The following is a 15450-nucleotide window of genomic DNA, read 5'->3' on the forward strand; positions in this document are numbered from 1 at the left end:
TAAGCCTCTCCCTGCTGCGAAGGCTGGGTCCCCTCCCCCACCTCTCCCTCGGCTGGGCTCATCTTTAAAGATCCCAGGCCCACACTCACCGGAGAAGCCAAAGACCCCCTCTACATCCACGTGCGACCTCTTCCCAGCTTGGTCACACCCTCTCTGCGCCCCCGTCTCTGCACTGCCTCCTCCCAGGTTTCGGTCCCGGCAGCCACAATGCTACTTTCAGATTCAGACGGGGGCGGCGGGGCGGGGGGGGGGGGCTCCTTTAGAGTGGATCAAGGCTTAAGAGGGGATTGGGGAACGAAGCAAAGGCACAAACAGCCCGAGTGCATGCTGCAGGACTCCCGGCCCAGGCTTTAACGACCACCCAAACTCTGGGGGCTCCAATCTGTGCGTTTCCCGCCCTCCCCTGGGCATCTGCGAGAGGCGGACCTGGACCTGGGATCTCTGGCCAGTCAAAGCCCAGGCCCTTGGAAGATCTCAGAGGGGAGGGTGGCTTTAGGGTCACCTCGACTGTGCCTCTGACGCCCTGCTATGCTCAAGTTCCCTATCGACTGGTATTCTCCATGCTGTCGTGGGACGCGGCGGCGGAGACGACCGGCGGGAAATCGGGAAGCCTGAACACGCAGCCCACCCCGGACCCAGGGGGAGGATATGAACAATTCTCCAACCCGCAACACACTACACACGTCGTCCTTCCTCTTCCCCTAGCACACATTCCGACTGCGAAAGCCATTACCGCCGGCGCGCGAGAGACTTTTTAAATATTTACAGCCCGCTCTCTGCACGGTAGCCTGATCCATCTTGTGGGCGCGGAGGCGGGGCGCGGGGCTCCGCTCAGGCGGAGGCGCGGAGCCTGGGCGGGGGGTGCCAGCCGCCTCCCCCTGCGGCCCCCGGGTCCTCCCGGAGCCCCCACCTCGCCCCCCCAGGTGTGTGGGGGGGGCACGAGGCCGCGCACAGCGCGCCCGGGGCCCTGCCCTGGGCCTGAGCGGGCGGGGGACAGCGTCCGGGAGGAGGGAGGGCCCGGAGGCTGATTTAAAGGTTCTCACCGGGAAGCGAGCGAGGCACAGACCTGAGAGCCGCCGCGCGGTGAAATCCGAGGAGCTCTCTTGGCGAGGAGGGGCTGTCAGAGGCCATTTATCTCTCGCCAGAGTGGAGGCTCGGCTCCCACACCGCCCGCGAGTAACAATGGCAGCGAGCAGCAGCTCTGCACGCGCTTCAGTGCATGAATGGATTGCGGAAGATGCCTGCGCTCCGCTCCGCTCCGCTCCGCCGGCTCTCGGAGCGCCCCCTCCCCGCTCGCCGCCCCCGCCCCCGCGGCCTCCCTCGGCCTCCGGGCGCCTAGCGCCTCGAGGTTCGCAAGTTGGGCCCCGCGGCGCGATCCCTCTCCCCCAATCCCCCAGCCACTCCCCCCCCCCTGCGCCGTTCCCAGGGCCTTGGCACTTCGCCAACGAGTGTCATTAGGGGCTGAAACTTGACACTAGCCTTCCTTGCCTCCCCGACGCCAACACCCTGGCCGACCGGCTCCCTCTTTTGCTCCCCTCGCCCCTCGCGGCAAGTTTACTTTCAAGGAGTTGGACCGTGTTTCCGCCGCAGAGGCCAAAGGCGAGCGGGCCTGGGGGAGGGGACGGGCTCGGAAGGGGGTCTTCAAGTGCCCCGCAGCCTAGGGGATCGCAGGTCCCAGCTCACCACCAGCAAGAGCACCACAGGCCTGTGCCCCCCACCCCTCCTTCTTGCTGCGGATTCACCCGGAGTCCTGGAGTTTGGCACATGCTGGTACACTCAGGGCACCCAGAACTCCGGCCCACAGGTCCCGCCAACTTTCGGCTGTGTGTGTGGGGGGGGGGGGAGCAGAGCCATGTGCTCAAATTCTCTTTTTGGGAGAATTTGGGAGAGCATCACGGACCACGAGGTCAGCCGCATAAGTGTGCCCACTCCATCCACATGGCCAGATTCGGCCTAGAGCTGAAAGCAGCGGGTAACGCAGTAAGATAGATCTCCAAGGCCTCTGGGGTTTGCTTTGGTGAACCTAAACCAGAGCTTCAGCGACTTTCTGTCCCGTGGGTCCCCGAAGCCCTGGAGGCTTAGCCCGGGAATGCGAAGCTGAAGAACTGGACACCCGCAGCGACCCTAAAGGAAGCCAGGTGGCCGACAGAAAAGAGACAGAGCCCAGGTTGCAGGGAGAAGGCCGCGCGTACTCAAAGGCGCACTGACCAGGGAATGTGGAGACAGAGCTCGACCCGTCGACCCAGGAGACTGGCGAAGACAGACAAGAAGCTGGCAGCGAGACAAAGCGGGAGGGGAGAGCCAGGGAGGCTCAGCCGCAGACCCGGAAACGCAGGCGGAGGCAGTAGCCCGGCCCGACGCGGAGGCGTGCGCAGCCAGGCCCTGCCTGGCATCCCCCATTCGCGCTCTAGGGAGGCGGACGAGGACTCTCGGTGGAGGCCTGCCGCCAAAGTTGGTCTCCGTTGGGCCCGGGTGGGCCAAGCGTGTGTGTTTGGGCCTTCCCAGCAGATGGCAAGGTCCCTGGGACGGACTCCTCAGGTCTCCCCTTTCCTGAGCCCGGGACAAAGGTTAGAGTAGGTCGGCACTTTGTGGTGGTGAGGGGGGGCGGGGAGCATGGCCAACGGAGAACTGGTGTCTCCACTCCTGGGGCCTCGGGCATGTGCTTATCTGAGTCAGCGGCTTTGGAAAGCCGGCCACCCTCCACCGAATTTCCATTTGGGCTTCCCAACGGCAATACCCTTAGGGCGCTCCCTGCTCCCAGACTTTCCAGCAATCAGGATTCAAGCTTGACTTTCCGCAATGACCAGCGGTGTGATAAGGGGCAAGACTCAGGTTCTCCACTACAGTCCTCGGTCTGCACTCCGGGTGCGCCTCCCCTCTGCCCCTCCCCCGCCGGCTCTGCAGCCCAGGGGCAGAGGCCGCGGAGTGCACCTCACCTCCCTCCGCCAAGCCAACCGCTTTCCCCAGGCCTTGGCTTTGCACACTCGCCGCACCCACACATACATGCATACACTCATTCTCACCTTTCCTGCATCCCTGCTGGGAGTCCTCCAGACCTGACTGCCTGCCTGGCCCCAGTGCAGAGAATTGGGGAGGTCAAGCTGAGGTGGCCAAGGGAGTGCAGGGAACGGCCCTTAATGGGGAGGAGGCTCCTGTCTGAGAAAGGAGGCAGGCAGCCTGCTGGAGAGGGGGAGCAGGAGGGAGAGCCAGCACTAATCCCTCAGCCTGCCTATGTGGGGCCCACAGTTGACAAAAGCCTTTCCCCTGAATATTATCTCATGTGTGCCAGCCTCCCCGCCAGGCTGTGGGGGAGGTAGGCCAGATAGCTTTACCCCCAAGGCAGAGGAGGGAAGGGAAAGGGGCCCAGAAAGGTTAAGAGATGTCTGTACTAAGGCCAGAGGCTTGGGGTTTCCTGCCTGAAGTTCACTTTCCTGTTCAGCAGTCCTGGGAGTATGTGTGTGGAGGGGAAAGGGGACTGCTGGACAGGAATGGACAGTCCAGTTAGGGAAGTCCAGGAAGGAAGGACACAGCTCCACACCTCTTCCTCTGCCCAGACCTCATGAGCAACCCCTGCTGTGTGCATGGCAGCCTGGAGGTGACCCCACCCTCCTGACTCCAGCACTATTCCAGAGGTCTCGTGCCCTCCTCGGGAGGCCCCACACTGCTTAGCCCTCCTCTCTGCCTGTCATCCCCGCTCCCCAGCCAGGGCTGCAGGATGCCTTGCGTCCAACTGTGGTTTCCCGGCAATAAAACAACTATTAAAGTCTCAGGCACGGCTGGTGATTTGCATCACATCCTCTCGTGCATGGATTCAATATTTAATACACAATATTGAATACGGATATTAAAAATCAATAGCTAAGGACCCCTGGGGAGGCGGCACAGTGCGATCCTGCTTGGGGAACACAACCAGCTCCTCTAAAAAGACAGGAACGGCAAGTTCAGCCAAGCTGTGCTGGGCGCCAGGGGAAGTGAGGAGTAGTGGATGCATCTCAGCTTCCAGATATTCTTTACAGCACCGTTCCTAAGGGTAAAGGGAAGTCAGAGGAATAGCATGGACCTGGACTTTTTTAGCTGTGGGATGAGCATGGGGGTAGGGATGTAGGGTTTGTTTCCAAACAGGTGAGCAGCCAGGTGCACGGAGTTACTTTCATTGTTCTGGCTGTTTGCACTTTGGTTTGGTTTGGTCTAAGGTACTCAACTCTGCACCACAACCCCACTGCTCCTTCTCTGGGCCTCAAGACATCCATCACCACAGGCCTTACAAGGGGAGCTTTTAGCATAAACTTTCAAAGAGGTGGGACAGGAATACCAAAGGCTTGGGACAATCTTTGCAAGGTAAAAGGAATGTAAATACTCGAGTTCCAGGATCTTTTGAGGTCACAGCCTTCAGGACCAAAACCTTTGGGGCTGGCATTGGCTGGGTGGAGAGGGGGAAAGGGCTAGTGACCAAGGGTAGGAGACAAGAAGGAGGCAGGGATTTGGAAGCACTCGAGCCAGAATCCAGATTGTCTGTTAAATAGCCAGGAGATGAACAAGTTCTCGGGACGCATAATTATCTTTTCAGGCCTGGAGAGGAACACAAATTACTCTCTTCATTATCAAAACATAGAAATATACTTTACCCTAAACAGAACTGCAGACTTGCAGATTGATAGAGTGAGGGCAAAGGAGAATAAACATCTTTCAAGAAGGGTGTGGTGGCACACCCTTGTAATCCCAGTACTTGAAAGGCTGAGACAGGAGCATCAGAGGTTCGAGACCAGACTCAGCAAATTATTGAGACCTTATTTCAACATAAAAAAATAAAATGAGGTTGGAGGTGTAGTTCAGAGGTAGAATGCCCCTGGGTTCAATCCCCAGTAACACACACACACACACACCTTTCAGAGGGGTCTTTTTCTGCTACAGAGAGGAGAAACTGACAATGGGAGGCACATTTAACATATCTGATTGGACGGGCCTGCAGCGCTTTAGATGCCAAAAAAGCTAGGTGAACTTGACCTACTGAAGTGCCATCCCAGAACCAAGTTATGATGTTAATTTTATTGATTTCCTTTTTTATCATAGCTTAAATCAATATGGATTGAATGGGAAATCTTGCTCTGGTTATAAATAGATGGGAGATACCTCAGGAAAACCCCCTTTGGGTAGGAGAAGTGAAGGAGAAGGCCTCGGGATATGACTGCTAATGAGCCTGTGGCCCCCACCCTTTGTTCCCTAGTAGTTGTCAGAGAACCATCAAAGGGAGGGAGGGAGGGGACCGGCATCCTTCCCACAACGGGCTCATCCCTCTACACTCCCACTCCTGTGGGAATATAGCTGCATTTATGTGCCTCTGGATTGGAAGTACAGATACTTTTACAACATTGGGTCCTGGGCCTGTGAAACCCACCCGCAAAAGTTCTATGCAGAGGAAAAGACGTTCTAAGGAAATGCGGGACAGGGAGTGTGAATTGCAGCATCAGCCACACCCTCCCCTTGAGGATGGAACTGTTTCACTTTTTTGCCTTGAGGCCAAACTCTGGGCCTCTTCTAGACGACTGCCAACTAGACAGTTTGCATCTAATACAAAGGTGTGTCTGGGGTCATTTGATGGCTGGCTAAGGGAGGCTAGGGTGAGAGGAGTCACCACACCCTTAGAGCTAACAAAGCGGGAAGAGTTGCAAACCCACTGAGGGTGACACATCTCTGCAGATGCACCTGGAACTTCATCTGAGGCTTCATCCAGCCTCGTGGTATGTGAGTGGGTTAGACCCAAGGCCTAGGAGAACTCTACCGCAGGAGACACATACATACCAAGTCTCAAATGTCCAAGTGTGGACAGGGATGGGAGGGACACAGGCCAGCAGGAAGGGGTATCTTCCTGCCTCCCACGAACTGAAGTTGCTGGCAGAGTTGTTCTGGGAACCCCTCTAGACAGTCACTACCTCCTGGCAAAAGACAGCAAAGACAAGGCTTTCTGCTGAGGGTCCCCTTGGATAGAACAAGGAGCCTGAGATCCTGCTGCGAAGCCTCCCAGCCGGGATAAGACTCTACCTCCCTTCTCACGCACCGCAGAACCCCCTTCCCCGGAACTGCTGGGGTGAACGCGGTGCCGGAGGCCAGGATCAGCGGAGGGACTGATCCCACCACCAACAAGTTGCTGGCTGAGATAACAGCTGTGTGAGGGGGAGGGGAGGCGGAGGCAGCCGCGACTGAACGGTTGCGATCTAGAAAATTCAACAAGAGGCCGCCGCGGTGGCGGCGGCTCCAATTAGCTGAGCCAACTGGGAAAGCAGAGAGCGAGGCGGCGGCCCTGCGGAGCGTGCCCGGGGCGAGCCGACGGGCGGGGGCGCGGGGCCTCGGAGCTGCCTCTGCGGCCCTCTCCCAGCCCCTCCCGCGGGCTCTCGGAGCGCGCCGGGTGTTTACACACTGTCCTTCCGACACGGGATCAAGTTTCAGGCCGCGCTGGAGGCGCCGGGGGCCGGCCACAGGCCGGGGAGAGAGGAAGAGCTGGAGCGGGATCTAAGGCGGCGCAGCGCCGACGAGAAGGCCCGGCGGGCGTGGGCACCGCTAGCGCAACCGCCTCTCGGGTGGGGTGGGGAGAAATCCACCCGGTAGGGTGGCAGGGGCAGGTGGGGCTGCGGAGTGCTGTCCAGACGAAGTAGCACCTCAGAGTCATTAAGAGTGGAGTCCTGTGCTCACTCGGCCGGGAGAACTCTTCCCTGGCAAGGGGACAGGCGGTGTGCTCAGAACCCCGGCGCAAAGATGGCTTGAGCGCCTAGTGAGTTCCACCCCCTCCCCCAGTTCCTTTGATATACAACCCGATTCAGGCCATTGTTGGGGGCAGGGGTGTGGGGTCCCGAGGAGTAACAAGAGACGGGAGACCTCGAGCTTCCTTGAGCGCCCTGGCCCCTACGCTGCGGAGGCCTCGGGACGAGTGCCGGAGGACTTGCAGCTGCACACCTCCTCTGAGCTGGCAGCCCGCGGGTGCCCCACGCTGTCAAGCTGCGGCGAGTAAGCTTCCAGCACACAGGCACTGTAAACAGCAGAGTGCGCGCCCTCCCAGCCGGGCTGGGAAGCTCAACCAGTTTCCTGTCTGGCTCCGGGGTGAGGCTTTTGTGGCCACGTCTGGAGAAAAAGAGACTCCACCGTACCCCAAAACCACCTGGGCCCCGGAAGCAACTGTTCTAAACCTGCAGGAGTGCAGGGTTCTGCAGGGATGGGAGAGTCAGCGCTGGCCCCCTCCCCACTCAATGTCTGCTTTGTTCCGGAAAACAAGGGAAGCATTAGGCTGCTGCCCCCAGGGAAACACAAAACTTCTTTTTGAATCTGGGGAAGGGCGGTTGACTGCATTACCGAGCTCCAGAGACGGACCGAGGAAAGGAAAAGCCGAGAGGGCGGGAGAAGACCCGGACCTCTAAGAGGCCGACAGACTGGGGGGGGGGGGGTCCAGGGTGACCGGGCCGAAGACTCCGGAACCTGACTCGGCACGAAGGTGCCGCGCGAGTTCTATCGAGCAGCCAGCGGGCCAAGTGGCGCCTGCCCAGCCGGTGGCCGTGCCAGCTTCCTGCCCTGCCCAGGACCGCGGAGCAGTCGGGGACGCCGCCGCAGGCTGGCCCGGAACCGCAGGGCGACGGCGTGGGGGAGGGGGGCGCGAGGTCGCAAGTAAACCCCGACTAGAGCTTTCTGCACACACACACCTCCCTTCTCCAGTGGGTCAGGACCCTGGGTTTGGGGGGGGAGGGTGGATCAGCTCTGGCCTTTCAACCCGGGTCGGGGGCAAAAGCCCAGGAAGCTGGCCGGCGCGGAGGGTGGGGGTCTGCGATGTCTTTGGTCTCTTGAAGATCGCCTGTCCTAAAGGTTCCCATCCTAGCTCTGGACAATCGAGGATGCCAGGTCAGTGCTTCCCTGGCTTGTACGAGCAGAAAAATTTTCGATCGCTTCCCTGACTACCAGCCCTCACTTAGCCCTCTCTAAAGGGCCCTCGGCTCTGCCCCAGCCCCCGTGGGGCGCTCCGCTCCGCCTCTGAAGCTCAGACTGAGAGCAAGGGTTTCCCCCCTTTCCCCTGAGCTCGCTGGGTTTCTAACTTCCTCTAAACCTCCCTCCTCGCTCCGAAATGCCCCGAGGAGAGGAGCCGAGAGGAAGCACGCCACTAGTGTGCGAAATGAAGACCATGTGTGAGGATGGCGGCATCAGAGTGCAGCCGCGGGGGAAGGGGGTGGCGACGGCCCCCGCGCAGTCCGAGGCTCCGGGTCGCAGCAGCCAGCCGCCTCTGCTCGGCGCTGGGGACGCGGAGCCGCAGCGAGAGACAGTGGAGGGGCTGGGCTGGCCTCGTGGCGGGCGGTGGGAGGGGGTGCGGGCGCAGCCGCGCCGTGGGGGGCGGGGGGCGGGGACGCAGCTCGGGCTTCCTGGGCCGCAGCTGCGACCGAGGGCGCAAGAGCAGATCGTGCTCGGCGGCGGCGGCGGCTCGGGCCCGCAGCGCTCGGAGCTGAGAATCAACAAAGGGAGGCGGCGGGCAAGCGGGGGAGGGGCGCCGCTGAGCGCTCGCTGGCTGCTGTGGAATAATAAAAAATAATTAATAATGATAATAAGAGAAAAATCCCCCGGCTTTCATGGCTCTGGGTTTCCGTGTGGCTGCTGCGGGAAGCGCGCTGTCCTTGAGGCGGCCTCTCTCGCCTGGGCTGCCCGCCCCTCCCCCTCTCTCGCCCCCTCCCCTCCCCGGGAACCGGGAAGAGAAAGGTCTGCAGCTGACAAATATTATCCATTCTCCCCATCGATCGCGGAGTGTACAGATGTGAGCGCTTGATGTGCCCGCGGAGCGGCGGATCCTCCCTGCTCGCTCGCTCTCGCCCAGGCTCCGCTCGCCGCCCCCCCTCCCCCTTTGTTCTCCTCCCCTTTCCCTCTCTTTAAATAGATTTCAGGGCGCTGCCTGTTGGAGAGCAGCTGGCGATCTCTCCCCAGAGAGGGAGCGAGCGCTGCCCGAGGTGCCCTGTCACCATCCTCCCCTCCCCCATTTCGCCTTCCCGTAGTGAGCCCCCACCTTTCCCCAGTTTCCAAAACGGAAAACACCAGGAACACCCACGTTCACTGCACCGCGAGTGTCTCAGCTTCTGGACCTCTTGCGCTCTCCCTGTGCTGTTCCTTGAGTCTGTGCGGGGAAAGGAGGGAAGCGCAGGGAGAGGACACGGGGCCGTGGCTGAAGGGCCAGGGTGGGGATCGCTCCCCATTAGGGAAAGTCGGCAGAGATGATCCTTTTATTTCTCTTTTGCAGATGGCCGTTAAGCCGGCAGCGCTCGGCCTCAAAGGGGCCGACTGCTCGGCAAAGGGTTAACCCGTCCGCGGGTAATCGCGGACACGCACACACACTCACACAAGCGCGCGCGCGGCGCGTCCTCCCCGGTCGCCCCAGCGCCCGCCTGGGCCCGCAATGCACCCGGGGCTAGGAGAGTAGCTGGGGGGGGGGATGGCTCCAGGGGGAGGGGCGGGCTTAACCAGGCCGCTCTACTGAGCCGGGGCCACCTCGCCGTCTGTCACTTAAATGATTGTCCTCCGCTCGGCTCAGTGCGGTCAGTACGGGCTGTTAACAGGCAGTTGCAATCAGTTTCCGAAAGGTCAGCCAAGGTCCTCCGGCTCTCGCAGACGGAAGGCATTACGAAACCGCTTTTGTATCTGCAGGCACTTTTAGAAAAAGAAGCGAGGAGGGGCGCACCGCAGCGCAACGGCTTCTGAAATCCCTGGGACAGGGTCGGGGGGGGGGGGGGGACCACGGTGGGGTCTGCACCCAGCGGCTTGGGCCGAGAGGCAAGGAAATCGCCGGTGGGGTGACCTAGGCCCTTCAGGTTTCGATGGAGAAGCAGGCGAAGCAGGGAGGAAGGGGAGAAGCAGGCAGCAAGGGGAAAACGGCACGGGAGGAAGTGGGAGAGGCGTCCGGGTTCTCTTCCTGCGGCCCAGACCAGGACCTGGACAGAGGCGGGCGGCCTAGGGCGCAGGGAGACACCAGTCGGACTCCCAGATCATCGGGATGCTGGGAAGTGGGGTGGAGGGTGGCTGGGGGGGGTACCCTCGCAGAGCGAGCGAGTCCCCTCGCGGTATTTGAAGACTCTGCTGCCGCCGCCGCTAGAAGTCGTCCATCAGCAACCAGTCCAACCTGCCAGTGATAATGTGCGATCAACACCAAATCACCCCCGCCAGGCGCGATCCATCATCGCAGCGCGCCGCGGGCCCGCGTGAGGCTGACTCGCGGCTGGAGGGGGGCAGGGTGGGAGGCGGTCGACCAGCACACGGGGGACCTCGCTCCGTGCACCTCGCTGCCCCTCCCGAAGGCCTGCACCCTGGCGTTCATAACTCTCGAAGTTCCGCAGCTGCAAGAGCGCAAACCTGGTGACTGAGTTCCGGGCGCAGGTCACTTAGAAGCCCGCCCTTCCTCCGCACCCCGTTACCCTGGACGCACCCTGCAAAGCCATCCCTTCCTTGGAGCTGCCCAGCCCTCCCCCTCCTCTGAGAAAGCGTGGCTGGCGGGAAATTAATATTTAATATCGTGAAATTGATTAAAGGGCTGGAAACCAGCGATAGGGTTGGGGGAAGGGTAGGGGCTCTGAGCGTAATTAAAGATCCGAGAGTAGTGGCCGCTCCTGGTCGGATGGTCCGCACGTGGCCTTTGTGAAGCCGAGGCGGGGTCGGCTGCACTGTGCACAGTGGGCGGAGAGCGGTGGCCCCGCGGCCAAGGTTGTGGCCCTCGCGTGCGGCGAGGTGGTGGTGGTGGTGGTGGTGAAGGGAGGCGGTCCAGGAAGTGGTGAATAACCTTAGCACACCTGGGCTGCCCCAGAGCAGCACCTAGGCCTGCCAGCATCACACGCCCATCTCTACAGCTGGAGGCCGAGGGTTGAGTGCTCAGTTCCTCGAAGCTTGTTAGGCAAAAAAAAATGCGCTTTCCCTTCCTGGGAGGCCCTTCAACCCTGGGGCAACCCCCCTCCTGCGGCTCCAAGACCCCCAGGACAGGTTCACTATGGGTCTTGTGGAGCACACTCCACACCGCCCCTCACATCCCTAGTGGGGGTCCTTTGGGCCTCCTACGCAGCATTTAAGGGGGGGTGGGGAGTCAGGTCCACCCTTTGTCCTACAATTTGGGGTTCCTAAGGCCGAGCCGTCCCCCTATCGGGGGCTCCCACCGGTTCTCTCTGGTTCAGGCTCTATCCCAGACCGCTCACGCCTGGGGCAGCTTAACTCGTTCAGCTGCGCTGCAGATGGGGCCTTGCTGCTCGAGGCGGCTGTCTCCAGGGAGTCGTCACCAAACCAGCTCGGCCGGCCGCCTGTCGAGCCGTTTAAGGTTACCGCGCCTCCGGGGAGGGGCTTCGGGTCTGAACAGGGCTGAAGGTGGGTGCAGCTGACGCTTCCCGGCCACCAGAGCTGGCGCTTTGAGAGGAATTCGGTGGGCGCACGGTCAGCAGTAACCCCTTGGCGCTGGCTATGGCTTAGTGGTGGCTTAATGGTCGGATCCGTGGTGGAGTGACCCAAGCTCATGGAGGCCTGGCTCCAGAGGGCTACTTTGAACTCTTCCTTGTATACAATTACTTCTTGGTGAATCACTCTGTCTGAAAAGCACCAAATGTGCAAAAGAGAGAAAACATGTACAAAACACACTAAGCAACATCTTTGTCCCTAATCAGCTAAGAAACCCTCAGGGCCTGCCAGGCTCCAGGCCCACTATGGGAAGGTCCTGATCACGGAGGATTAGGCTCAGCATTAGGTTTATAGCTGTACTAGAACAAAGTGCCAGAGGCTGCCTAAACTGGAGTAAGAGAAAGGTAATTAAAAGAAGGGTTGCTTGCCCAGTGCAGGGGCACACTCCTGTAATCCCAGTACTTGGAAGCCTGAGACTGGAGGATGACAGGTTTGAAGCTAGCCTCTGTAGATTAGCCAGGCCCCAGTTTCATACCTTTTAAAAGGGCTAGAGTGTAGCTCGGAGGTAGATGCCTCCGGGTTTCATCCCCAGTACAAAAAACAAACAAACAAAAGAGGGGTTGCTGAAGGAAGAAGTGGCTGGTGCTGCCTCCGGGTGTGGGTGGAGGAAGAGTTTTCCATAAGAATAACAAGCCAGCGCAAATGTTAGGCAGAAGGACTTTATTTCCTCGGAAACGAAACCCCAAACTTCACTTTTCAGTCTCTCCTGCTGAGCTGATAAAAACGTGCAGACTTTAGCTGGAAGCTTGAAGGGTGGGAGGTGTCAGCCCACAGTTTTCAAATGGTAATGGAGGAGCTTTTCTGGACCCTTCTTCACTCCCACCATTGTGATTCTACCTGCATCTGCTGCTCCCGGGGGAGGGGGAGCCTTCTGACCTTCCAACCTGAGCCCAGCAGATCACTCAGAACGCCCGCATTCATCAATGCCATTTCTGGTAAATTGGACCTAAGGTTTCTGAGTGTCCTAGGAGCAGGGCAGCCTACATAGTGCGCATACCGATGTCAGAGCAAATGTGAGGGGCCCTACACACTCTCCAGCCTTTACTTCATAATACTGTGGATTTCACAACTAGATCTACCAGATTTTCCAAGGTATTCCTGATTTCAAGAGCTCAGGGCCCTGCGTCTTAATAGAGCATGAAGCCCTCGCTGTGGTCACTGGTATCGTGGAATTGTGCACTCAAAGTGTCCCGAGCTGGCGAAAACGGCTTGGACGTGAGGCTAGCACCCAGTGGTCTCCACTGATCCTCGCTCCACCAACCCTAGCAGGGAGCCCTCCTCGCAGCCCTTACCCCTGCCGGGACCCGTCCCCACTTCCTGGTAACAGGAGTCTCGGGGTGTTGGGTAATTATTTTTTAAAGTGCCTTTAGGACCCATCAAGGCAGGGCGCTGGGCGGCCGGCTGTCCGTGGAAGTGGCAGGAATGGCACTCGGGGCAGCAGAGGCTCCTGGAGGAGCGGTTTGCGGCGGGGCGCCCGCGATGCGCGCCGGCTGGCTGGGGGCGGCGGCCGCCATCTTGGCGGGCGGCGCTGCCCGGGGCGGTGGGACGGCGGAGCCGCGGCTGAGGTCGCTCCCAGGCTGGCGGGGCTCGGGCCCGCCCCCGCTGCGGGCCACGCCAACCCCTGGCCCGGTGAAAGCGTGGCCGGCAGTCGTTCGTCCTGGGGTCGCCACCGCGGATCTGCATCCCGGGAAGCGACCTTTTAGTTCTGGACGCCTGCGGAGGTCCCGGCGCATCACCTCGGGGGCGAGCACCCGCTCCGCGCACCCCGGAACGTGGGCTGGGGGGGGGGGCGTGCCTGCTGCACAATCCCCAACGTTTTAGGGCTTTCCGAGGTGCTCACTCTTGGGACAGGAGAGGATTTGAAAATTACCATAGTTTAAAGGCTCTTGATTGGAAAAGACTGTGTCTACCTTTTTTGGATTCAATATGCATTGATGGAGAGCTACCTAAGGGACCCAGAAGAATCCCCAAGTGCAAAAATTAATGTTCTCTCTGCCTACAGGGCATTAAACCGATGGCCATTCTATCTCTGAGCTACACCCCCAGTTTTTGTTTTGTTTGTTGTTTAGTTTGAAACAGGGTCTGGATAAGTTAGTTGCTCAGGAGCTCCATAAATTGGTGAGGCTGGCCTCCAACCTGCAATCCTCCCGTCTCACCCTCCCAAGTATGGGGATTACATAGTGCTCCACTGCGCCCAACTAAAAATGAATTTTTTAAAAAGGCCTCTCTAGTCCTAGAGCAATTTATGAAAGGCGATTTTCAGTGAGTAAATACAGATAAAAGGCAATGTGAGAAGAATGTAAATAAAAGACACAAATCCTGCAGGAAAATGGCCTGAGGAAGGGTCAGTTAGTTATTTTTAAAATAATTTTTATTTCTAAAAATATAGAATCAGTTCTGGGAGGGTAGAGGAGGGTAAAAATTTACTAACATTGGATAGTTTCAAGGTTCCAGGGAATAACAGTCATTACTTCTGAAAGGCTTGTGTTTAGAAAAAATGGCCAAAGTTTATTTAAACTAAGCAAAATACCAAGAATCAAAAACTCTGAATTCATCTCTCAGCTCCTGACATTAGCTGGGTGGTAAATGCAATTTTCCACCAAAACACAATATCTCATTTAAAATCGGTAAAGCTCCCGCCACATCTTACAAAGTTTTAGAAAATAAAACTAAGAAAATCAGGCAAATAAAAAATGAGGTAATTATTAACTCCAGGATAAAAAAAAAAAACTCACAAGAAAGGAAATGCAATCACTGAAGCTCATTTGTTTTGGCAATGAACAATATATAAGTGATTAGAAAATAAATACTGTATATAAATTTAATAAGATAAATTACAGGTGTGGTGGTACATGCCTATAATCCTAGTACCTGGGAGGCTGAGATTGGAGGATTACAGGTCTGAGGACAGACTTAGCAAGTAGTGAGACTCTCATCAATCTAGTCAGAACCTGTTTCAAAATAAGACTTAAAAAAAAATAGGGCTGGGGATGTGGCTTCATAGGTAGAATGCCCCTGAATTCAATCTCTAGTACCACACACACACACACACACACACACACACACAATTTGTGGTACTAGGAATGGAACCCAGGGGCATTCTACTTCCAAACGACACTCCAGCCCTATTTTTTAATTCTTTATTTTGAAACAGGGTCCCACTGAGAGTTGCAAAGGGCCTCACTAAGTAGTAGTTGAAACTGTCCTCGAACCGAGATCCTCCTGTCTCAGCCTCCCAAATACTGGGATTACAATCGTGCGCCACCATGCCCAGTTTAAAAAAAAAAATTAAGGTATTGTGATCTAGCACTATAGTGAGGATGGAGGAGAAGTATGAATCAAGATTTGAAATCCTCCTCTACCATCCTAAGAGGTCAATGGATAATCGTTGATATAGATTGCTTAAGAGAAGGCCATATCTAGCCAGGTGGGGCGGTGCACGCTTGTAATCCTAGTACTTGAGAGGCTGAGACAGGAGGATCAGGGTTTGCTGCTAGCCTCAGCTACTTAGTGAGGCCCTCCGTAACTTAATGAGACCCTGTTTCAAAATAAAGAATAAAAAACAGGGCTGGGGCTGTAGCTGGGAGTTAGAAAGCCCCTGGGTTCCATCCCCAGTACCGCAAAAAAAGGAAAGAAAGAACGAAAGAAAGAAAAAAAGCCACATCTGCTAAGCTTGGTGGCACAAGCCTGTATTCCCAGTACTTGGGAGGCAGAGGCAGGAGGAGCACAAGTTCAAGCCTGGCCTCAGCAACTTCAAATGAAATAATAAAGTCAAGTATGGCGGCACATGCCTGTAATTCCAGTACTTAGGAGGCTGAGACAGAAGGGCCACAGGCTGAAGGCCATCCTCGGTAATTTAGCAAGACCATCAACAATTTAGGGGGACCCCAAATAAAAATAAAAAGGGTTGGAGGGGTATAGCTTGGAAGTAGAAAGCCTCTGAGTTCAACCTTCAGTACCAAAATAGAAAAAGAATAAAAAGGGCGGGGCGTGGGAGCACGCTTG

This window comes from Muscardinus avellanarius (genome assembly GCF_963383645.1).
Source record: "Muscardinus avellanarius genome assembly, chromosome: X".
Lineage (NCBI taxonomy): Eukaryota > Metazoa > Chordata > Mammalia > Rodentia > Gliridae > Muscardinus > Muscardinus avellanarius.